Source organism: Mastigoproctus giganteus, chromosome 4 (genome assembly GCF_048544385.1).
Source record: "Mastigoproctus giganteus isolate SK-2022 chromosome 4, ASM4854438v1, whole genome shotgun sequence".
NCBI lineage: Eukaryota > Metazoa > Arthropoda > Arachnida > Uropygi > Thelyphonidae > Mastigoproctus > Mastigoproctus giganteus.
In genome coordinates, this window is record NC_143578.1 from 145,960,824 (window position 1) to 145,981,303 (window position 20,480).

General features: G+C 38.4%; 1 protein-coding gene across 1 annotated transcript in view; it reads right to left on the reverse strand.

The window, feature by feature from the left end:
- LOC150087117 (protein O-linked-mannose beta-1,2-N-acetylglucosaminyltransferase 1-like) overlaps positions 1-20,480 on the reverse strand; it is a 275,054-nt gene that overhangs the window by 99,347 nt on the left and 155,227 nt on the right. The gene's annotated exons all lie outside the window — the stretch shown is intronic.

A 20,480-nucleotide genomic window follows, 5' to 3' on the forward strand; every position in this document is an offset into this window, starting at 1 on the left:
GTTTGAACTGCAGTGGTAGTGGTAGAAGATATCTGTTTGTGTTGTTGGACATTTGCTGAAATGTGTATGGTATTTGATCTATTATGTAATTGGTCTGTTATGGTGATATCTGTATCTTTGCTTCCAGATAAGTAACTTTTAACCTCAGTTTTCTGAATCATTTATCTCTTTTCCATGTTTCACAGTCTTTGGAATAGGCAGTGATTGCCTATATAGTTTTGGACAACACAAAGAATGTGTGGAACATTTACTATGTGTATGTTTCTTGAACCACACAAAGCACATGCTGCCTGTGAATGCCAAAATTTCTAACATTTGAAGCAGCTGATAAGGTTTGATATATATTGCTTTTACAGAAATTGGTAGTTTTGGCAAGTTAAGCGTTAGTATATACAGTTGACCCCTACTTTAAGATATCAGTTCATTCCGGAGACACCATCGTATCGTGAAAATATTGTAATGTGAACCCAATAACACTGTTTTTTGGCAATTCGTTCCAAGTCTTTAGAAGTTGAAAATTTCACTATATAACTAAGCTATTTATCTCTCGAAAAAGCAATTTTTATAATGGAAATTGTATTAGTTTTATACAGAATACCGAATACCATATTTTCCAGTGTATACCACACACCTTTTATTTAAAAAAAGTAGCTCTAAAATTGTGGTGCGTCTTATACACCAAGATAAACATCAGAACACGATACAAATTTAAAAAAGGAAAAAATTGTTGATGGTGCCACATTTTTACTTATCCCCCCTCAAATGTTGTTTAAAATGACAATTGATAATTATAAACATCAGAAAAACAAGAATGGTAATTTTCATTTAACTTACACTGGAAAAGCTGTTTCAATGGTGGCGTGGTGATGGAATTGGAAGAGAATCTTTTATCATCAAGACAACCTTCAGGATCTGGTGTTTTTTCCAGTCGCTGCTTCTTGCTGCTTAGGTATAAAAACTGTCCAAAGTGGTTTGCTTTTGGCGCTTTCTCTAAAGGTTCTTGAAATAACGTAACACCTGATCTTCAAATTTGCAGGCTGTCAATTCAGTGGTTTAAATATTTGGTTTATTTTTTACTGTCCTCTTCATAATGTCCCACACAGCAAAAATGTCCTTAATTTCTAGAGTTGTTGCTACATGGTCATCATCCTCATGTGCTTCATCTCCACTGTCATGCTCACCCATCTGCTCTAATTCCTAGAGCACCTCTATTGTCTACTCAATTCCATGGTCCTCAATTTGGCATCAATCTCAAGAGCCAAAGACTCCCCTGCTCTAGAACAACTTCAGCTTCAAATCCTTCAAAATCATGGATGACTGAAGGCCACAAGTTCTTCCAGGCTGCATTGAGGCACCGAGCTGAAACTTCATTCCAAGAACTGACAATCATTTTTACACAGTCTAAGATATTAAAACTGGTCTTTCAGGATTCCTTTAAGGTGATGGCTCTTTCTCCTGAAGTCTCTTCAAAGCACTTGGCAAGCATCTTCTTCATGTAAATTTTTTAAAAGTTGGGAATCACTTGCTGATTCATCAGCTGAAGCAGAGGGGTGGTATTGGGTGGGAGAAATTTGACAGTAACAAAGTCAAATTGCTCCTCCAGAGATCAGGAAAATTCAGGATCACGGCCTGGAGCATTATTCAAAATTAACAGTTCCGTTAAAGGAAGTTTGTTCTTTTCTATGTAACTTTTGACTAAAGAAAAAAACACTTCAAATACCCATTCATTGAAGAGGTGTCTTGTCACCCGTGCCTTCTTGTTACACCGCCAGAAGACACCCAACCTGCTTTTGATGAACTTTTGCTGTTTAACACCCTTGGAGTTTGAGTGGTAAACCAAAATTGGCTTAAGTTTAAAATAACCAGAGATGTTGGACACCAATAGCAGAGTAAGCCTATCCTTCAAAGGCTTATGCCCAGGCAATGAGGCCTCTTCTTTTGTGATGCATGTTCACCTGGGCATTCTTTTCCAAAAGATGCCCATTTCGTCTGTATTAAACACTTGTTGAGGAAGGTAACCCTCCTTCTCAACGAGCTCCTGGAACTCCACCTTAAAATTTTCAGCTGTTTCCTGATCAGCACTGCATGCCTCTCCATGCCTTATGACACTTTTAATATCGGACCTTTTTCTAAAATGGTCAAACCAACCTTTTCTGGCTTTAAAGTCCCCATATCGCATATCACTAGTTGAAGGTGTTTTAGCCTTCGAAAATTTTAGCCTTTAATTCCCCAAAAAAAGTTGCGAGTTAGGGTTGAATGTGAAAGTGTCTGCAACTCTGCCCAGACACAGCAGGAGGGAGTATATGATGAGAGCCTTGTCAATCAATTCGGCCCTGGAGAGATTGTGCAAGGCTCAAGGGGTAGAATTTTTTTCAGCCTGGTCTGTGCTTGTTGACAGGAGAGACTACTTCTATAGGGATGGGGTACACTTAAATAGAAAGGGTGCAAGAATATTTGCTGAAGCTATTGAGGCAATGTTAGATGGGTCGGTAAACTGCTAGCTTGCGGAGATACATAGGCTTAAAGGTTAAAAATAGCTGCAGGCAGAGGTGAAGGTGATTCTTGCACTACTTCTAATAGAATGAGCAGCAGCATGGAAAGCAAGGCAATGGAGATTTCCAGGACTGTTGGGAGCCATAGTGGAACAAATAAATACATGGCTGTGTTAGGGTAACTAAGAGTAGAAACAAGTGAATATATACTTGCATGTACAGTTAATAAATTTGATAAGCATGAAGTGCTAATCAAGACATCAAAGGCAGGTACTGTTGGGATATCAGAGACGTGGTGTCACACAGTGCAGAATTGGAATTTGGGGAGTACAATGTGTACAGAAAGGATAGACAGGACAGGAAGGGAGGAGGGGTTGTGCTGTTAGTTAAGAAACACAAAATCTAAGGAAGTGCATCCAATTGATGTTGAGTCAGTTTGGTGTGACATAAGCACTGGGAAATGAAAAAGGAGAGTAGGTGTGTTATAGGCCTAATGAATCTGATAAGTATAATGAGCAATTGGGCAGATAAATAGAGTGGGCCAGTAAATCAGATTGTCTTATACTGGGGGATTTTAACTGGCTTGGGTAAAGAGAGCCTGCACGAGAACGACGAGAAACATCGGAAAACGTACGTGGAAAATTAGCTTCCCGATACGGCACTGTAGCACTGCTCGGTCTGGAGCAGAAATTGAGAAGGATATATTGATTGACAGGTAATTTTATGACAGGCGTGGCAAACGATGAAATGATTGGTGGTGGTGGTGGTGGGCGTGACAGACGACAAGCTACTGTGTAGTCATTGGTTGGCATTATGATGTGTATTTACCAGTAGGTGCTGACTGACGTTATGATACGTATGTATCCGCATGAGTGTCTTTAAAAATAAAAGTACAGTAATAACAATTTAATATTTCATTAATAAACAATTTATGTGCTAGTCCACTCATGATTCTAAAGAAAAAAGGTTAGATTACCCCCTCCATTTTGGAAGAGGTTCAAGCTCCCATGGGATTCAAGTCGAGGTAACCTGACCTTTTTCACCATTACAGTAAATGTTAGGGCATGTGCGATTAGGAAAAGTTACCATTAGTGCTGCTACACTAATACTAAACCGATGTTATCGTGTGTTGTTGTTGTTGCTGTTTTGGTTTTTAGGAGCATTAGCAACTAAGGCCATATTGCTCCGGAATATGCAGTGGTCATTCCCTGACCTTTCCGCATCTTCCATATTTGGTGGTGACGGGCTCGAACCCCGGTCTAATTAAGAAGCATGTGATTCGCACTACTGCTCCTTCCCACCTGGCTACAGAGGCGCCCCGTGTGTTGTGTTCGCGCACCAATCAGCACATCGTTTGCCACGCCTACCCGTCAATCAGTATATCGTTCTCGACTTTGCTCCAGACGATAACACCTAGCGTCTGTTTACCGAGTGAGCAGCGCTAGAGTGCTGTATAGGCAAACTAATTTTCCGCATAAGTTATCCGACGCTTCTCATCGTTCTCATGCAGGCTTTCTTTACCTTCGCCTTTTAACTTCCAAGATATTGACTGGAAATTGTAGGTTGGTCACTTGCACACTAGCAGGACTTTTTTGGATGAATGTTTTCTACAGCAGCATGTTTGAGAGGCAACCAGAGGGAGTAATATTCTTGATCTGATTATCAGCAATGATTATTCATACATTAAGAATTTGCAGATAAAGGAACCACTGGGTGACAGTGATCACAATGTACTGATATGGGAATTACTTAAAGATGTAACTACCATCAACGCTAAAGTGAAGGCGTTTGCTTTCGTAAAGGGGTCTCAGACAGTTTTTAAATTCTGTACATTAGGATCAACTGATGATGTTACCAATGTTGAATTCTAAATGGGAAGCCTTCAGGGACTTAATCTTGAAGGCTACTAGGCTTTTCATTCCAAATAAATACTGTTCAAGGGTCAGGCCTAAATGGATGTCAGATGAATTAATGAGGCTCGTGGCAGAGAAAAAAAATGCATATAAATTATCAGGTGACACAATGGCAGATATGAGCTTCCCTGTAATCAAAACACAAAGAACGTTAAGGTAGGCGAAGGCAGATTTTTTTTTTTTTTTTTAAGAAAACCCCACACACCAGAGGTATTAGAACCTATAGTACTTAGTACTGTGCTTGGGTTGGAGGTTGAGCAGACTAGAGAAGATATTTGTTGACATCCAGAGTATGGTAACGCAGGAATTTTTTCTCTTTGGCTGGTGCAGCATAAGCCTGAGGCTTCCTTCCGCCATATGGCTAATAAAAATAATAATAATACTAATTAGACTTGAACTTCTGCAGACCGTAATTTTCAGGAAAGATATATGAAGGAAGGTTGTTCCAGAAAACGGCAGTTGAATGAATAAACGAGGAAGATGAAAAGTTGGTTCTATGAGCTTGAAGTTGGACAGTAAATGGATGTTGGCTGGTGGCAGCATGTGTTCAGACTGTTTTGAAAGAGAGAGCGGGAATTATAGAAGCCAATTCAGAAGAACAGTGCCCATGGAAGTATCTGTAGAAAAGGCATGCAGCAGAAACAGAAATCTATGAGACAGCGAGTGGAGAGAGACTGTTAAAGATGAGTCATTAATTAACCTAACTGCCCTCTTCTGAATGGAATCAAGAAACCTGAGAGAGGTTCTGGGGGCACCACCACAGATATGGGAACAATATTCCATGGCAAGGCAGATTTGCGATTTGTACAGAGTGAACTGCTGTTTGGAAGAAAAGTAATGCTGAGAGCAAAAGAGAAAACCAAGTTTTTTAGATGCAGAGGAAGCAATATTTATAATGTGCTTGTGCCAAGAGAGATTAGAAGTCAGAGTAATCCCCAAAAGAGATATATCACCTTGCCTAGAAATTGGTGCGTCACCAAAGATAAGCATAGGAGCAGAAGAATCCTTTTTGCAAGATATAAGACAAGCCCGAGTTTTAGAAGGATTGAAATCAACTAAGTTGTCTTTGCCTCACTGGAGAATTACCTAGAGATCGGCATTTAAAGAATTGGTAGTGGATATTCAAGAAGTTGAAGCTGAATGAGTAGGGTACATTTTCTCAAAATGGAAAGAGGAATGCAATGTACTATCATTGGCAAAACTATGGATAGGATTGCCAGTTAATGGAAGAAGGACATTAATATACAAGAGGAAAAGAAATGAACCATGGGGGACACCAGCATTAGTGGAGAAGTTTGAAGACACAGAGCCATCTACCATCACCCTCAGTGAGCGATCAGAGAGAAAACTGGATAACCAATTATAAAAAACAGTTTGCAAACCATAAGATGGAAGCTTGTTCAGAAGACCTTTAGGCTAAACACGATCGAAAGTGTTTGAGATGTTTAGAGAAACTGCTTGTGTTTCACCGAACTTTTCAATTGAATTTATCCATAAATGGGTAACATAAGCCAGATTATCACCAGTCAGTGGATCAACACTGACGGAATCCATACTGGCGATCATTGATCAGACGGAAGGTTTCTAGGTAGGTTAAGAGTTGGCGGTTAATTGATTTCTCCATTACTTTAGAAAGAGTAGGAGTAATTGCAATGGGTCGATAATTGGATGGGAGGGATTTGTAACCCTTTTTAGTAACTGGCTGGATATGAGCAAATTTCCAAGCAGAAGGAAAAACACCTTTGGAATAAGAAAGTGAATAAAGGCAGCAAAGAACAGAAGTAAGTTCAGGAGTACAGGTTTTGGGAACAAGTGGAGAAATGCCATCAGGACCTGGAGGTTTCTTAGCATCAAGATTCATCAAAATCTTTCTGACATCCTTTTGGCGGAAGACCACAGAAGGCATTGAATGGAGCGTGTTGAGAATGGTGGGAGGTGTTTTACCAAGATCATTAACACATGAGTTGGAAAAAAAATGGGATGCTAGCAGGTCAGCTTTATCCATGGCCGAAGTGACAACAGAACCATCTGGTTTTGACAGAGGTGGGAGCAGAAATGAGCAAAAGTTGTGGCCAATAGCTTTGGCAAGAGAGAACAGAATGCTCAGCTACCAGAATTGGAAACAAGCCATTTACAATATGCAACGTTCTTCTCTTGAACAGCCTTAGCACATTTATTGGAAAACCAAGGTTTGGATAAAGGACAAGATTTTAAAGTGGAGTGTGGGATAAAGGATTTCATTCCTACAAGAATAATTTCAATGACACAATCTGAGCAAACGTTGACATCGAAAGTTTTGAAACAATAGTCCAACCAAGGAAAAGAAGAAGATAAATCTCGCAGGTTATCCCATTTTGCATTCTTGTAATGCCAAACACACGGTTGGGAATAGTTATGAGATAAAGGCTCCATTGGAGAAGAGACAATCACCAAGTTGTGATATGAGTGGCAAAAGACCATTCACTTTGACCGTGTACTTAGAAGGGTTGTTTGTGAGAAAAATATCAAGCAGGTTGACTGTATGGTTAGGATTGTCCAGTATTCTTGTAGGTAAATGAACAATCTGTGCAAGGTTATTAGCATTTGCAAAAGCCTCAGCATCTCGACCAGCTGAGTCGCTCTGACTAGAAAACAGAAGCTAGCCGGAGTTGTGAACATTAAAATCACCGAGGAAAATTATCTCACTGTTAGGAAAGTTGTACTGGAGAAAGTCAAGTTGTAAAGAAAGGAAGTCGAAGAGCTCCAAGTGATTAGTGGAGTTGGGAGAACGGTAGAGACAACAGATGAATTTGACACAATGAGGTAGAGACATTTTAAGCCAGAGAATATCGAAAAGAGATTTCAAATTACCAAGTCCCTGACAGGGAATATTGGAACGGACATATGCACAAGTACCAACCTTTGAGGCAAAAGGAATCTTATGTACTTTTTCTGACAGTATCTCAGTTATCAGTTGATTCAACCGATAACTGAAATTCTGTCAGAAAAAGTACATGGGGTTTGGCAGACTGTAAGTGGAAATGGACATCATTATGATTAGAATTGAGACCACATATATTTGTGAAATGAACTAGGAAGTGTTTGGAGGGTTTAGATCTTATCGCAGATAAGCTTATTCTATTTAGTTTGACAATTCATGGTGTATTCAATAGTAAAAAAAATTGGGGGGGATTTTCATTATTGGGGGAAATTTCATTACTTCATACATGCTGTATGAAGTAATGAAATTTTTGGATATGGGTACACATGGTAAGAATATACCCAGATCAACAATGGCTTCGACAATGCCCCCGGCATACACACTACTCGGACTCCCTCCAATCATTGTCTGGCAGAGTAGAGGTAGCAAGATTATACACTAGCTGATCTGGAAGCCTCCTAGAGAGCTACCAATAGGTTCGGTCCAGTTTACTAACTAGTGGCCGGCCTGCGAACATCATTTTAGAGCTGTACCCACGAAATGTAAGGAAGATTGGAGCTCTCCATTGTGTCCACCATAACCTCAAAGTCATCAGTCATATTGCATGATGGAAGAGTTGACTGGAACTTAGGTCTGGAGACTAAACATGGGTTCCACCACTTCAGGCCTCCAATAAGCAAAGTGGTCATATTGCAGCGGTTGATGAGAGTCATCTACCACCAATATTGCCCAGTAACACAGAGGGGCAGCATTACTCCATATGGTGTGGGCACCACACCTCGACCCCTGCTTACATTGGTTCACACCTGGGTGGCCACCCAGTGTGCTTGTGCATGGGGGTTATACCCAGGATTACTAACAGTCCCACCATCATAAAGGTCCAAGCAGAGGATCTGGTTGTTACAGACTGTCTGGACTTCACTGAAATTGGGTCCCCTTGACTTGAGTGTCTCCCGAATATCAGTTCCATCAGCGTTTTAGACTCCCATGCAGCAAGTACAGCTTGTCTGGCATATCTGAGAGAATGTCTGTGACAACCATCTGGATACTTCAACAGGATCTCGATATGTTGGGCAAATGGGCTGAGTTGTGCAACTGAAGTTTAACATTGACAAATGCAAAGTACTGCATATGGGTAGCAATAACCCAAGAGAAACGTACCAACTGTGTGGTACTACACTCAGGGAAGTGGTTGTTGTTGTTAGGTTTTTAGGAGCATTAGCAACTAAGGCCATATTGCTCTGGGAATATGTGGTGGTCATTCCCTGACTTTTCCGCATTCTCCGTATTTGGTGGTGAAGGGCTCGAACCGCGGTCTAATCAAGAAGCGTGTGCTACGCACTGCTGCTCCTTCCCACCTGGCTATGGAGGCCAGGGAAGTGGAAAGTGAAGAAGACCTGGGGGCAATTGTGCAGTTAAATATGTAGTTTGCTGAGCAGTTCAGATGGGCTGCTAGGGCAGGTCATGGAGTCTTGTCAATGATATATAGGAAGTTTCCTAGCAGGGACAGGGAGGTGATTATCCCATTGTACAAGGCAATGGTCAGGCCACACTTAGAGGCTTGTATACAGGTCTGGAGGCCTCATTTTAGGAAGGATGTAGAGTTGCTAGAATGAGTACAAAGAAGGGCAACAAGATTGGTGAGGGGAACAAAGGGGTGCTCTTACCAAGAAAGGTTTAAGTTCTGCAAATTGCAGCACTTGGAGAGTAGGCACCTGTGAGGTGATCTGATTCAGGTGTATAGCCTTGAATTGGCTGATCAAGCTGAATGCTGATGGGATTCTTCCTCTTGCTCAGACTAAGAACCTGAGGGGGCACAGTTTCAAACTGAGGAAAGATAATTGTAGAATAGATAAGTGGAAATTTGCCTTTAGCCAGTGGGTGGTTGATTGGTGGAACAGACTTCCATCTTTTGCTGTGGAAGTTGATAGCCCAAATAAATTGAAGGCTGAGCTGGACAGGCATTTGGAACGAATGGAAGGGTGAAGGGGAGGGGTTTCTTTTGGCTAATGCTGCATAAGCTTGCTTTCTTCCATCGTATGCCTCTGCTAATGCTAAAATTTGCTTTGCACATTCACAACTGTATTGTCCAGGAACTGTATCACCCTTCATTTGTTTTTCTTTTATCCACAGCAACAAAAGCCTTTTCATTTCTACAATGAGTTCTCTGCCTTTTTGGACTGTGTTAGATTCATCACTTACTTTAACTTTTTTAAGGTTTTCTTTTTGTTTCACTATGGTTTAAATGGTTGACTGGGAAAAACCATATTCACGCACCAATGAAGTAATTTTAGCACTATCATGTTTTTTCACTATTTCTTGTTTAATTTTAATTGGAATTTTCATTTTACTGTGCTCTGTAGGAGCTATATTATCAGTTTACACAATGTTGTACGTTGAAGAATTCAATACAGGAAATTTATGGAAAGCAAGCACAACACAAAAAATCACTTCAACTAAAGGATACAAAAAATAAGTGCCCAACACATTTACAAATGCTGCTATTGGCAGAGAGAAAGGACCATATTGTGGAGACAATCGTAAGCCATCGTAAAGTAAAATAAGTAGGCACCCGTGATCAGTGGTTAGTAGAATCAGCCACTTTATAGAGTAAAATTTCAAAAACCCAATTCAAATTATTAAAATGCACTTCACCACACCATTTATTGCTATGTTTTGTTTTAAGAATCAATTTTGAAAGCATTTGTGATATTTTTCTAAAGCACATTTCTGGAGGTCACTACTATAAAACAATTTGCAGTTTCTGGTTTATTGGACTTTTCTGTTAGTGCAATCTAATTTTAAATGGGTAGTAAACTCAATCTTATTGCATTTGCAATAATACCGATCGCTGGAATTCTATAAGTTTTTACGCTATTAAAGTAAAATGTGTTTCCCCATCATATAAAAAACATAAATAGATTTTCAGAATCTGCTCTTCATTCCTATTTTTTAAGGTTCGTTTAATAGAATTAAAATTAAATTCCCAAACATGATCACAATGTCTCACACTTACTACATATCGTATAGTGAAAGGTATTTTATTATGGAGAGTCCATCGTAAAGTGATTTGATCATACAGTGAACCCATCATAAAGCACGGGATTCACTGTATCTGGTTGGAACTAATGAGCCATCTGTTTTAATTAATATTCTCTTGGCATGAACATTTTGATCTGAGAGTTCCTGTGTAATTTATTCATCACATGCACATGTAGAAGATCCCATTCTGTTTTCACTCCTTTTGAGTGGTTTAAGGTGGCATGAGGGACACCTGTATGGGAGTTACTACAAATGTTGCCAATTGAACAATTATTCAGGGTGCCTGTGTTGCATTGTTTCAACAAGCAAGTGTCTGGATTTTTGTCAACAAACCATTTTTGGTGAGCCAGCAGCATTCTCTAAAAAATTATGGATCAAAAAAAGGGGCAGAGCTTGCTAACTGGTTGGTCAGTCAGCAAATGTATTCTCTCTCTCTCTCTCTCTCTTTCAATTTCTGTATTTTTCCTATTTTTCTTCATTTAATTTAATTTAATTAAGCAACCACAGAATGGAAGGTGCACTTTCCTTTCTTAGAAAATTTTTTATAGCCCATAACTTAGTTTTAAACCCATAATCTCTGTAAGTTATTAGAATCCTATAACCACTATGTATGTGATAAAACTCTCCACCAGCTAACGGATTACTATGAGGTGAGTGCTGAAAATTAAGCTAAGCTATACATACGATCTAGTTATTACATTACAGCACATAAGGACTCCTTAAAAAATCAAGTTTCTGTAGATTTTAATTTTCAGGAAATACATATGAAGAGATTACAGAAAACGGAAGTTAAAGGAATAAATGAGGAAGAAGAAAAGTTGTTTCTGCGAGTTTGAAGTTGGAAAGTAAAAAGGTGTTGAGTGACTGTGGTACATGTTCGGATTGGTTTGGAAGAGACAGCATTAATAACTGCTTTACAATTGTTGTGAGTTTGGTGTAGGCAAAAATGAACCTGGAGATTTGGATGCAAGCCAATATGTAACATTCTTATCTTGAAGAACCTTAACACATTTATTAGAAAACCAAAGTTTAAAGAAAGGAAAGATTTTGAGGTAGATTTTGGAACAAAGGATTTCATCCCTACAAGAATAATTCGCTGACACGATCTCTGCAAATACTGCCATCAGAAGACTTAAAAAAGTAAACCAACCAAGGAAAAGAAGAAGAAGAAGAAGAAGAACAGAAATCTTGCAGATCATCGCATTTTGCATTCTTGTAATGCCAAACAACAAGAGATTGAGAATGGTCACAAGAGAAAGTCTCTGTTGCAGAAGTGTCATTCACTAAGTTGTGATCAGAGGTGCCTAGAAGACCACTCGCCTCAATCGTATACTTGGAAGGGTTGTTTGTAAGAAACAGATCAAGGGTGTTGGCTGTGCGGTTAAGATAGTCTGGTATTCTGTATGTCATTTATGACTACTTTCTGTTTCCTATCTTTTCAGCCAGCCCCTGATCCAATAAACACCATTTCTAGTAATCTCTATTTGCTTCATATAATAATAATCTTTCAAGGGAAAGATTATTATCTTTCCCTTGAAAGATTATTATTATATGAATCTTTTTTTGAACCACAATAAAATATTATTATTTAATACAGTTACAAGGGTAACCATATTAAAAGCTTTACTGAAGTCAAGCTAAATAATGTTCAAGTTGTTTTATACATCCAAATGTTTTTGACTGTCATCAAAATTAACTAGACTGATCCTTCAAGATGTTCCTTTTGCAAATCCATACTGTGATCCATTAAGAATATCATTCCTATTGGAATAGTTCTGTATTGTATCCTTAAGCAGACTTCATAATCTTTTGTACCTTTGCTCAACTTCAGGAGTTTTCCCAAAAGATTCTTCTCTAAGACTGCTATATTATTTAAATTTATAGTCACCTGATTCCTTGCCACTGATCACTCATGGTTCAAATGACTGTTCAACTGCAAAGATAACTGTAAAATATGTGGGGGCGGTTCAAAAAAAGATTTGTATTCACCCAGAAGTAGCTGAAATAGAAAGGTTTTTTTTTTTTTTTTTTTTTTTGATACCTTGAAATCTCTATAGCAACCACACAAATTTTTGTTTCGATCTGACAATTAATTTTTTTCTTTGCAGAGCCGAATGAAGTGAAGTGTCAAAATAGATAATGTAGTGGAATACAGATCAGTGATTTTGATCCCCTTTCTGCAAGGGGAAAACATCCAAAACACTCCACAAAGAAATGGTCAGTGTTTATGGAGAAGATTGCCCAGGTTAGCGTGTTTGCAAACTGGTATAAACAATTCAAATGTGAAAGGATTTTAGCGCATGAAAAATATCATGCCCAGCAACTACTGTAACAGTTTTCTGTTACAGCAGTTGCTGGGCGTGCTGCAAAAATTGAGGCACTAATCCTGGAAGATGGCCATACTAGCATCAGAAAACTAACTGCACCGCTCCAAATTAGTGTAGGTTCTGTGGAGAACATCATCCATATGGATTCCCAGACTTCTGACCCCTTACCAGAAGAAGGAAAGGGAACAATGTGCATATGAAATGCTGTGACATGAAAAGCAATGGCTATTTTGTTTAGCTGTTCTTAACAGGTGTTAAGAATGCCAAGTTGTGCAAGCACAGCTGGAGTAGGAAGCAGCGAAGAGAACAATTCATTTACAGATTTATGTCTATTACTTGCACTCTCCCTCTCACTCATCCCTTATTACATACCATGCAGACATTTATTTTAAGTGGTGTGTGTGTGTGTGTGTGTGTGTGTGTGTGTGTGTGTGTTAGCACAGTAGTCAGGGAAGGGAAGAATCTGTATTTATATGTCTTATTCCTATCTTTTCATATAATCATCTTTTCAGGTGGGAGTAGATAATATAAATTTGGTAGCAGGTAGTAAGGCAAGGTAAGCAGTTATTTGAAGAGCGAAAAGCTAATGTTCTTTGGAGAGAAAAAAAGTTATTTCTACACCCAAAAGGAGGATGTCATCAGGGTTAGCAGAAAGTGTGTCAGAGCTGTTAGCAGAGGTACTGCTCCTGCTAATCTAGAGTACATTTGAGATCCTTCGGTAACTGAATTAGCCTTGCCTAAGCAGTTAACCAACTTCTTTGAGTGAGTGCAGAGGTTGCAGACCAATGCTTGGCTCTGTTCTGGAGGGAAAGCAGCAAATGTTCAAGCCACATGCAGTGAGGTCTTTTATAGTAATTTCTGTGGTCATGGAAGGCAGCTTGTGGAGGACATGGGTATGTACAGTAGGAGAGGGAATTAAGTCTGAAAGGTAGCACAGGAGGGAGGTCTGTAGAGCAGTTTGGAGATTTGTTAGGAGGGAAGCATTCACATGCCACTAGCCAAGACCATTGGGGGGGACATGGTTTATGGAGTGGGATCGATTGTAGTAGTATTAGTATTAATAGTGGTAAATGATGCAAGAAAGCAAGCTTATATAGCATCAGAAAAAAAAAATCCAATTTCACCTACTCATCCATCCCCTCCAATAATAGTTTATCTATTTATTCCTTGAATTTATTCAAACTATCCACTTCCACAACAATGTATGGTAGTTTGTTCTAGCAAGCAACTGTCCATTGGTTGAAAGCAAACTTCTGGACATCTCTTCTGCAACCATCCTTCTACAATTTGAATTTTCCCTCTCATATTCACAGTCTGAACAAGAGGAAGAATCCCAACAGCACTGAGTTTGCTCAAGCCATTCCATAGTATTTTCCCAGGTATTGGATAAGTCTGTATGGCTAAGTAGTTTTTAACAAAAGAAGAAAGGATATTTGTGAATGTTACTTACAATGACATTTCCTAATCGTGCACACACACCAAGTTAATTTTTTTTTTTTGTTATACACCAGTCTGCTGCTTTGGGTGAACATGTTTTCTCATTTGTCACGTATACTGAAAATGATGATATTTCACAAATTTGACTGACAAAAACATTCCTGCCATTCTGCACCCAGCTTATTCATACAATTTAGTACCATGCAACTTTTGGCTATTCCCAAAATGAAAACAGGACCTGAAAGGAAAATTATTGAGTTGATTCAAGAAATCTAACCAAACATGGATTGCCTAAAAGCATTCAGAAAAGAAGACTTCCAAAAATATTTTTATCAGTGACAGGCACCATGGAACAAGCATGTGGTTGAAGGAGATTATATTGAAGAATATTAACAATGTAAACATTTATCATTGAATAAAATTTATTTTTTGCAATACTCACTGAATTTTTGATAGAACCACAAGGTTTGATCAAAAGATAAAGCAACAATCCACCTCATTACTAATTCAATGGTTGGAGAAATGTATTTCAGTTGACTGGCTTCTGGCTTTATTTTTCTCTAATCTATTTCAGTGATGGAACATTTCCATTGAAAGTGGACACAAAAGACAACTGCTTTTATATAGATTCTTAATATTTAAAAATATTTGCAAAACAATTTTTTAATGTCATATTTTCATTTCAATATTTATGTTTATATATTAATGGCCAAGAGAGATAAAACGAATTTTTACACTAGAGTGCATAAAATGATACTTTGAAATTTATATAAACAATAAAATATGAACAATACACTATCTTCCAACATGTATTGGGATGCATTATCCAAAAGTCACATAGCAAGCTGATGTTTGGCACTGGTTTTTAGGAATATGTAAGAGGGAAAACAGACTCAGGAGCAAAAATAATAAGAATCAAATTCCCCCTCCCCAAAAAATGACGTGTTATAGCAAGATGCCATATTGTGGGTATATCCATTTGTTAGATAGCAAAGCAAACCTGCAGGTCCCAAGTCAACTGCTGAAACTACTGTATGTGAGTGGAAGGTAATATTACTGATTTCTCAAAGAATGGTAGGAACCTATTAATTCTGAAAGTCAGCAGATGAAAATGTACTGGACAAGGAAACCACAAAGAAATCTTGTCAAGCTCTAAATAGTAACAGGCAGAGAATGCAGATAACTGTTGCACCAATCACTGCCAAAAGGACCCATGTAAGAAGAGAGATTATGGCCATGAATCTATTGACAAGCTCAGGATATCAATAACTCCAGCCAATACTTGTCATAAAAAATATTATATAATCCGCTGACCAGATGGATGCACCTGATTGCGGCAAATGGCAAACTACAGATGCAATGTGCCTACATTGAAGCTGTGGCAGTATAATAGTTCCAACCAGGGACATACACAGAAATTTTACTGGATGAAGGTGGGAGTATTCTTTCCAAATTTTGGCAGATTACCCTTTGCACATATTCTATTTTGTAATGCCTCCCTCAATTTATAGATCCCAGGTAAACTTTTAAGTATAGTTTTTCCTTGATTTTCACAAGAAAATTTGACAATTTATTCCCATTCTTAGCCACTGTACATATCCCTGATTAGGGCTTGAGGCACAGAGTTTGGCCTAGGCCCATTAGTTGTCTTCCACAGCAAATTAGCCAGCATAGTACGCTATCTGCCACTCACTGTCTGAGTTTAGTTCCAGTCTGTAACTAGAAGAATTTTTGAAGTCCTTTTCAAGTATGCTGTAGTCAGCGAACCTCAGGCAGAGGGAATAAAGTTTTCCCCTGAGAGTTATTTCGGGGGTTATCAGACTGTACAACATGCAAATTGGCCCGTACATCCACTTTCAGAGAAAATATTCATGTATATAATAAGAGAAAGAAACTTCAGTGCCATTTTTAAAATAATAATTTGGAGTTAGTCTCATTAGTTGTTTTCCAGAACTATAAATTGCTTACATTTTAACAATGGATAATTCAGCCCTGTCTATTTGTGGGAAATTCAGAGAGAGAAGTGAAATACTTGCCACACAGTTCATCAATAATACACTGGTCTTAGGGATAAGAGTTTTAAAAATCTGCCTAGGGCTAGTCCAAAACCCTCATCATCAGCCATTTTCAATCCACTGCAGGATGAAGGCCTCTCCCGCAATTTTCCAGTTCCTTCTGTTTTGAGCACTGCCCATCCATTTACTACCCAAAAACTCATGAATTTCATCTATCCATCTCTGCCTTTGTCTTCCAGGTTTTCTTCTAGCTCCTCTTGGGTACCATTCTGTTATTTTCTTAGTCCATCTGTCATCATGTCTTCGAGCTATGTGTCCTGCCCAAGACCATTTTAGTTCTTTAGTTTTGATAAGAATGTCCTTTACTTGAGTTTGCTGCCTAATCCATGTGTTTCTCTTCTTATCTAACAGTCTGATTCCCAATATAATTCGTTCCATTCTTCGCTGTGTAGTTCTCAGCTTCTCTTCCATTCTTTTGGTGAGTGCCCAAGTTTCACTTCCATAAGTCATGGTGGGGAGTATACATTGATTCATTATTTTACGTTTCAGACAAACTGGGATATTGCTCTTCAGTATGTGACTATATTTCCTGAATGCTATCCATCCAAAATTTATTCTTCTCTTGACTTCCAGCCATTTATCATTATTACAGCTAATAACTTGTCCCAGATAAGTATATGACTCCATCTTTTCAATTACTGCTCCTTCAATCATTATTTCCCTTTCCGTGGCATACTTGTTCATCATTACTTTTGTTTTAGCCATATTCATCTTTAGTCCAAAATCCTTAATAACTGTGCATAACTGATTAAGATTTTCATCTAATTCTTTGGGATCGTGGCTTATGACCACAATGTCATCTGCAAATCGTAAATGGTTTAGGTACTCTCCGTTCACATTGACTCCTTTCTGCGACCAGTCTAATCTTCTGAAAGCTTCCTCAAGGGCAGCAGTAAACAGCTTCGGAGATATTGTGTCTCCTTGTCGAACTCCTTTCTCGATTTTAAATTTCCTACTGTCTTTGTCTAGTCTAATAAAGGAGGTAACACTCTCATATATTTTCTTCAAAATCATAATATATGGGGTATCTATGCCTTGTCTTTCCAGTGCCCGAAACACTGCCTTATGCTGTATGGAGTCAAATGCCTTTTCATAATCCACAAATGCCAGGCATAATGGTGTTTTATATTCATTTGCTTTCTCCATTAGCTGTGATATTACGTGAAGGTGATCCATAGTTGAGAATCCTGTCCTAAAGCCAGCTTGCTCTTTTGGTTGATTCTCATCAAGTATTCTTTCTAATCTGTTAGTAATGACCCTTGTGAACAACTTGTAGATGTGGGATAACAAGCTAATTGGTCTATAATTTCCCATTTCTGATTTATCTCCTTTCTTATGCAGCAAAACTATGATTGCATTATTCCACTGCTTAGGTGTCACACCTTTTCTAATGCACTTTGTGAACAGCCTTGCCAGTTTTTGTGTTATGTCTCTTCTTCCCAATTTTAACAACTCTACAGTAACTTCATCTTCCCCCGGGGCTTTCCGATTCTTCATTTTCTTCAATGCATGTTCTACCTCATCAGGAAGAATATCGGGTATGTCGTATGTGTTGCTACTTTGCAATCCATTTTCCCTACTGCTGCTATCATTCCCTCGCTCCTTGTATAATTCTCTATAGTAGTCTTCTGCTATTTGAATTATGCCTTCTCTGCTTTTTATAAGTACACCATCGCTATTCTTCAGTTTCAGTATCATTTGTCTTTCTGTATTACTGCTCATGGCTGCTGATTTAAATCCTTTGTTTTCCCTTAATGCTTGTTCTACTTTTCTTGTGTTAAATCTTCTTATGTCCTCTCTGAGACTCTTTCTAATGGCTTTGCATAACTCAGTATACTCAATTTTCTCCCTGTCAGTGTTTTTCTTGCTCTTCATTTGTCGTCTTCGGTTCATCATGACAAGTGTTTCTTGACTAATTTTTTCTTCTTTGGATTTCTTTTTCCCTATAGGTTTCTTTAGCTTTATCACTTTCAGAAAGTTGTAATATTCCTCGTCGTTATCTTGGTCCTGAGCACTCTGCAGAAGCTCAAACTTGTTCTTAAGTTCCAGTACATACTGCTTTTTCTCCTCCTCTGTTATCTCAAAGACCTTTGTATTATTTACTCGAGTCAGTTTTTTCCTTTCCTACATCTATATCAAGTGTAGATCTTAACATTCTGTGATCACTTCCAACATTTACCTTATTCAGGACGGTAACATCATTCACAATATATCTTGTGTTAGTGAGGATGAAGTCGATTTCATTAGTTGTTAATCCATTTGGACTCTTCCATGTCCACTTTCTGTTCACCCTTTTCTTCAAAAAAGTGTTCATTACTGACAGTCCTTGAGATTCTGCAAATTCCACAAGTCTTTCACCTCTTTTATTTCTTTCACCAATTCCAAAATTTCCTATAGTTGCTCTTTCTGCGCTGTTTTGCCTTTTTCGAACCTTAGCATTGAAGTCCCCCATAATAATAGTGTAGTGGGTTTTCTGCTTATCTAGAAGACTCTCAATTTCGGTGTACATTTTTTCAACCTCTTCATCATCATGGCTCGATGTTGGTGCATAAATCATTATAATCTTTAGCTTGTACCTCTTAGAAATCTTGAGTATTAGTCTTGACACCCTTGGTGATGTACTTTTGAATTCCAAAATGTTGTTTTTAAAATGTTTATGGACCAGAAACCCAACTCCACCTTCACTCCTTTCACTGTTTCCATTGGTGTACAGCAGATTTCCACTTGATAAACTTATAAGTGATTCATTTCTTCTTCTTGTTTCAGCCAAACCGATGATATTCCAATTCACATTTTCTAACTCCTTTTCCAGCTCTAATATCCTGTCTTCACCGATGAGTGATCATACGTTATAACAGGCCAAGTTCAGTTTCCGTGCATGGCAGACTGGTCGTACCCAGAGATTCTTAGCACCCTCTGCTTCCACTCTGATCCTCTCGCTGCCGTAAGAGGGAGAGTGAAAGCTGCTGGGGACTGAGGGCCATTTGTATTGTTGTTCTGTCATATGCTGGAGGGTTTAGTCTTTTTCTCTTCACGCTGACCAGGCATCTTGAAGAGAACCACTCTACACGTTCGTTGCCACCTAAGTGATGTAACAGGGCTTACCATCGAGAAGGTGTACATGAGTGGATTTTAGGGAGGCAGGCCAACCGGACTTCTCCTAAATCTTCTGTAATAGAGAGATATTGGATCCATCAGTGTTTTAGGCTGAGTGTCTGATAACACACAGGATACCTGTTCCCCTCTAAGCCCCAAAACCCTCATTTTAATCCAACTGAATATCTAAGATTCTCAAGAAGCAACCAAAAGCTAGATCAAGAAGCCCAACTTCTATGAATAGTTCTTTACATTGTACTGAATTGCATCAAAATTCAAGTGTCCATGGACTGGCTGAAATCTTGCTGTAGTTATTATAAAGCCTCTAAATATGACCACATCAGGATCTGAGGGCAGGGAAAAATTATTCATTAAACCAGGAATATTTTGCAGGGAAAAATCACATCCCTTTATCAAATAACTACTGCATCAACTGTAGGATCCGAGGTCAACTGTGACCTCCCTAAATGAGCGATGTGTTCAGAGAGATTTGGAACAGGTGGAATTACAAATAGTAATTCATATGAATGAATTTGTAACAAATTCATTCTTATGGTGCAATAGAATGAATTTGTAACAAAGTAATTATTAAATAAAAATAATCTGGCTGCTCTCTTTTTGAATAGAATAAAAAGTTTACCAAGTTCTTTACCAAGATGACCAAGTTTACCAAATTCTTTACCAACCTGGATGTTGGGTAGATTTTTGAAGGAAAAAAAAAAAATAAATAAAAAATAAATATATATATATATATATATATATATATATATATATTATTTTAACAGTGCTGGAGTTTTTTGCTTCTATGAATAGTTCTTTACATTGTACTGAATTGCACCAAAATTCAAGTGTCCATGGACTGGCTGAAATCTTGAATTCTATTTTGTCTGTAGAATTGCATGTTCATCAGTCAATCTGGATGGTGGGCAAGCTGAAAATCCTTGAATAACCTAGTTTCCTTGAAAATCCTAATTTCCTCACCCAAGATAAGCAAAGTACAGCCTCAAGTGAAGAGGATGGACTCAGGTCACCTACACCTAAGTTCGATTGGAAACTCCGGTCTCTCCAAATGAGTGCCAGACAATATATTGTGCTGATTAAGCTACTGCAGAAGACTTTTTGAAAGACATTGAAAAGTCATTTTCAATGACTTTGAAAAGTCATTTTCAAATTTGGGG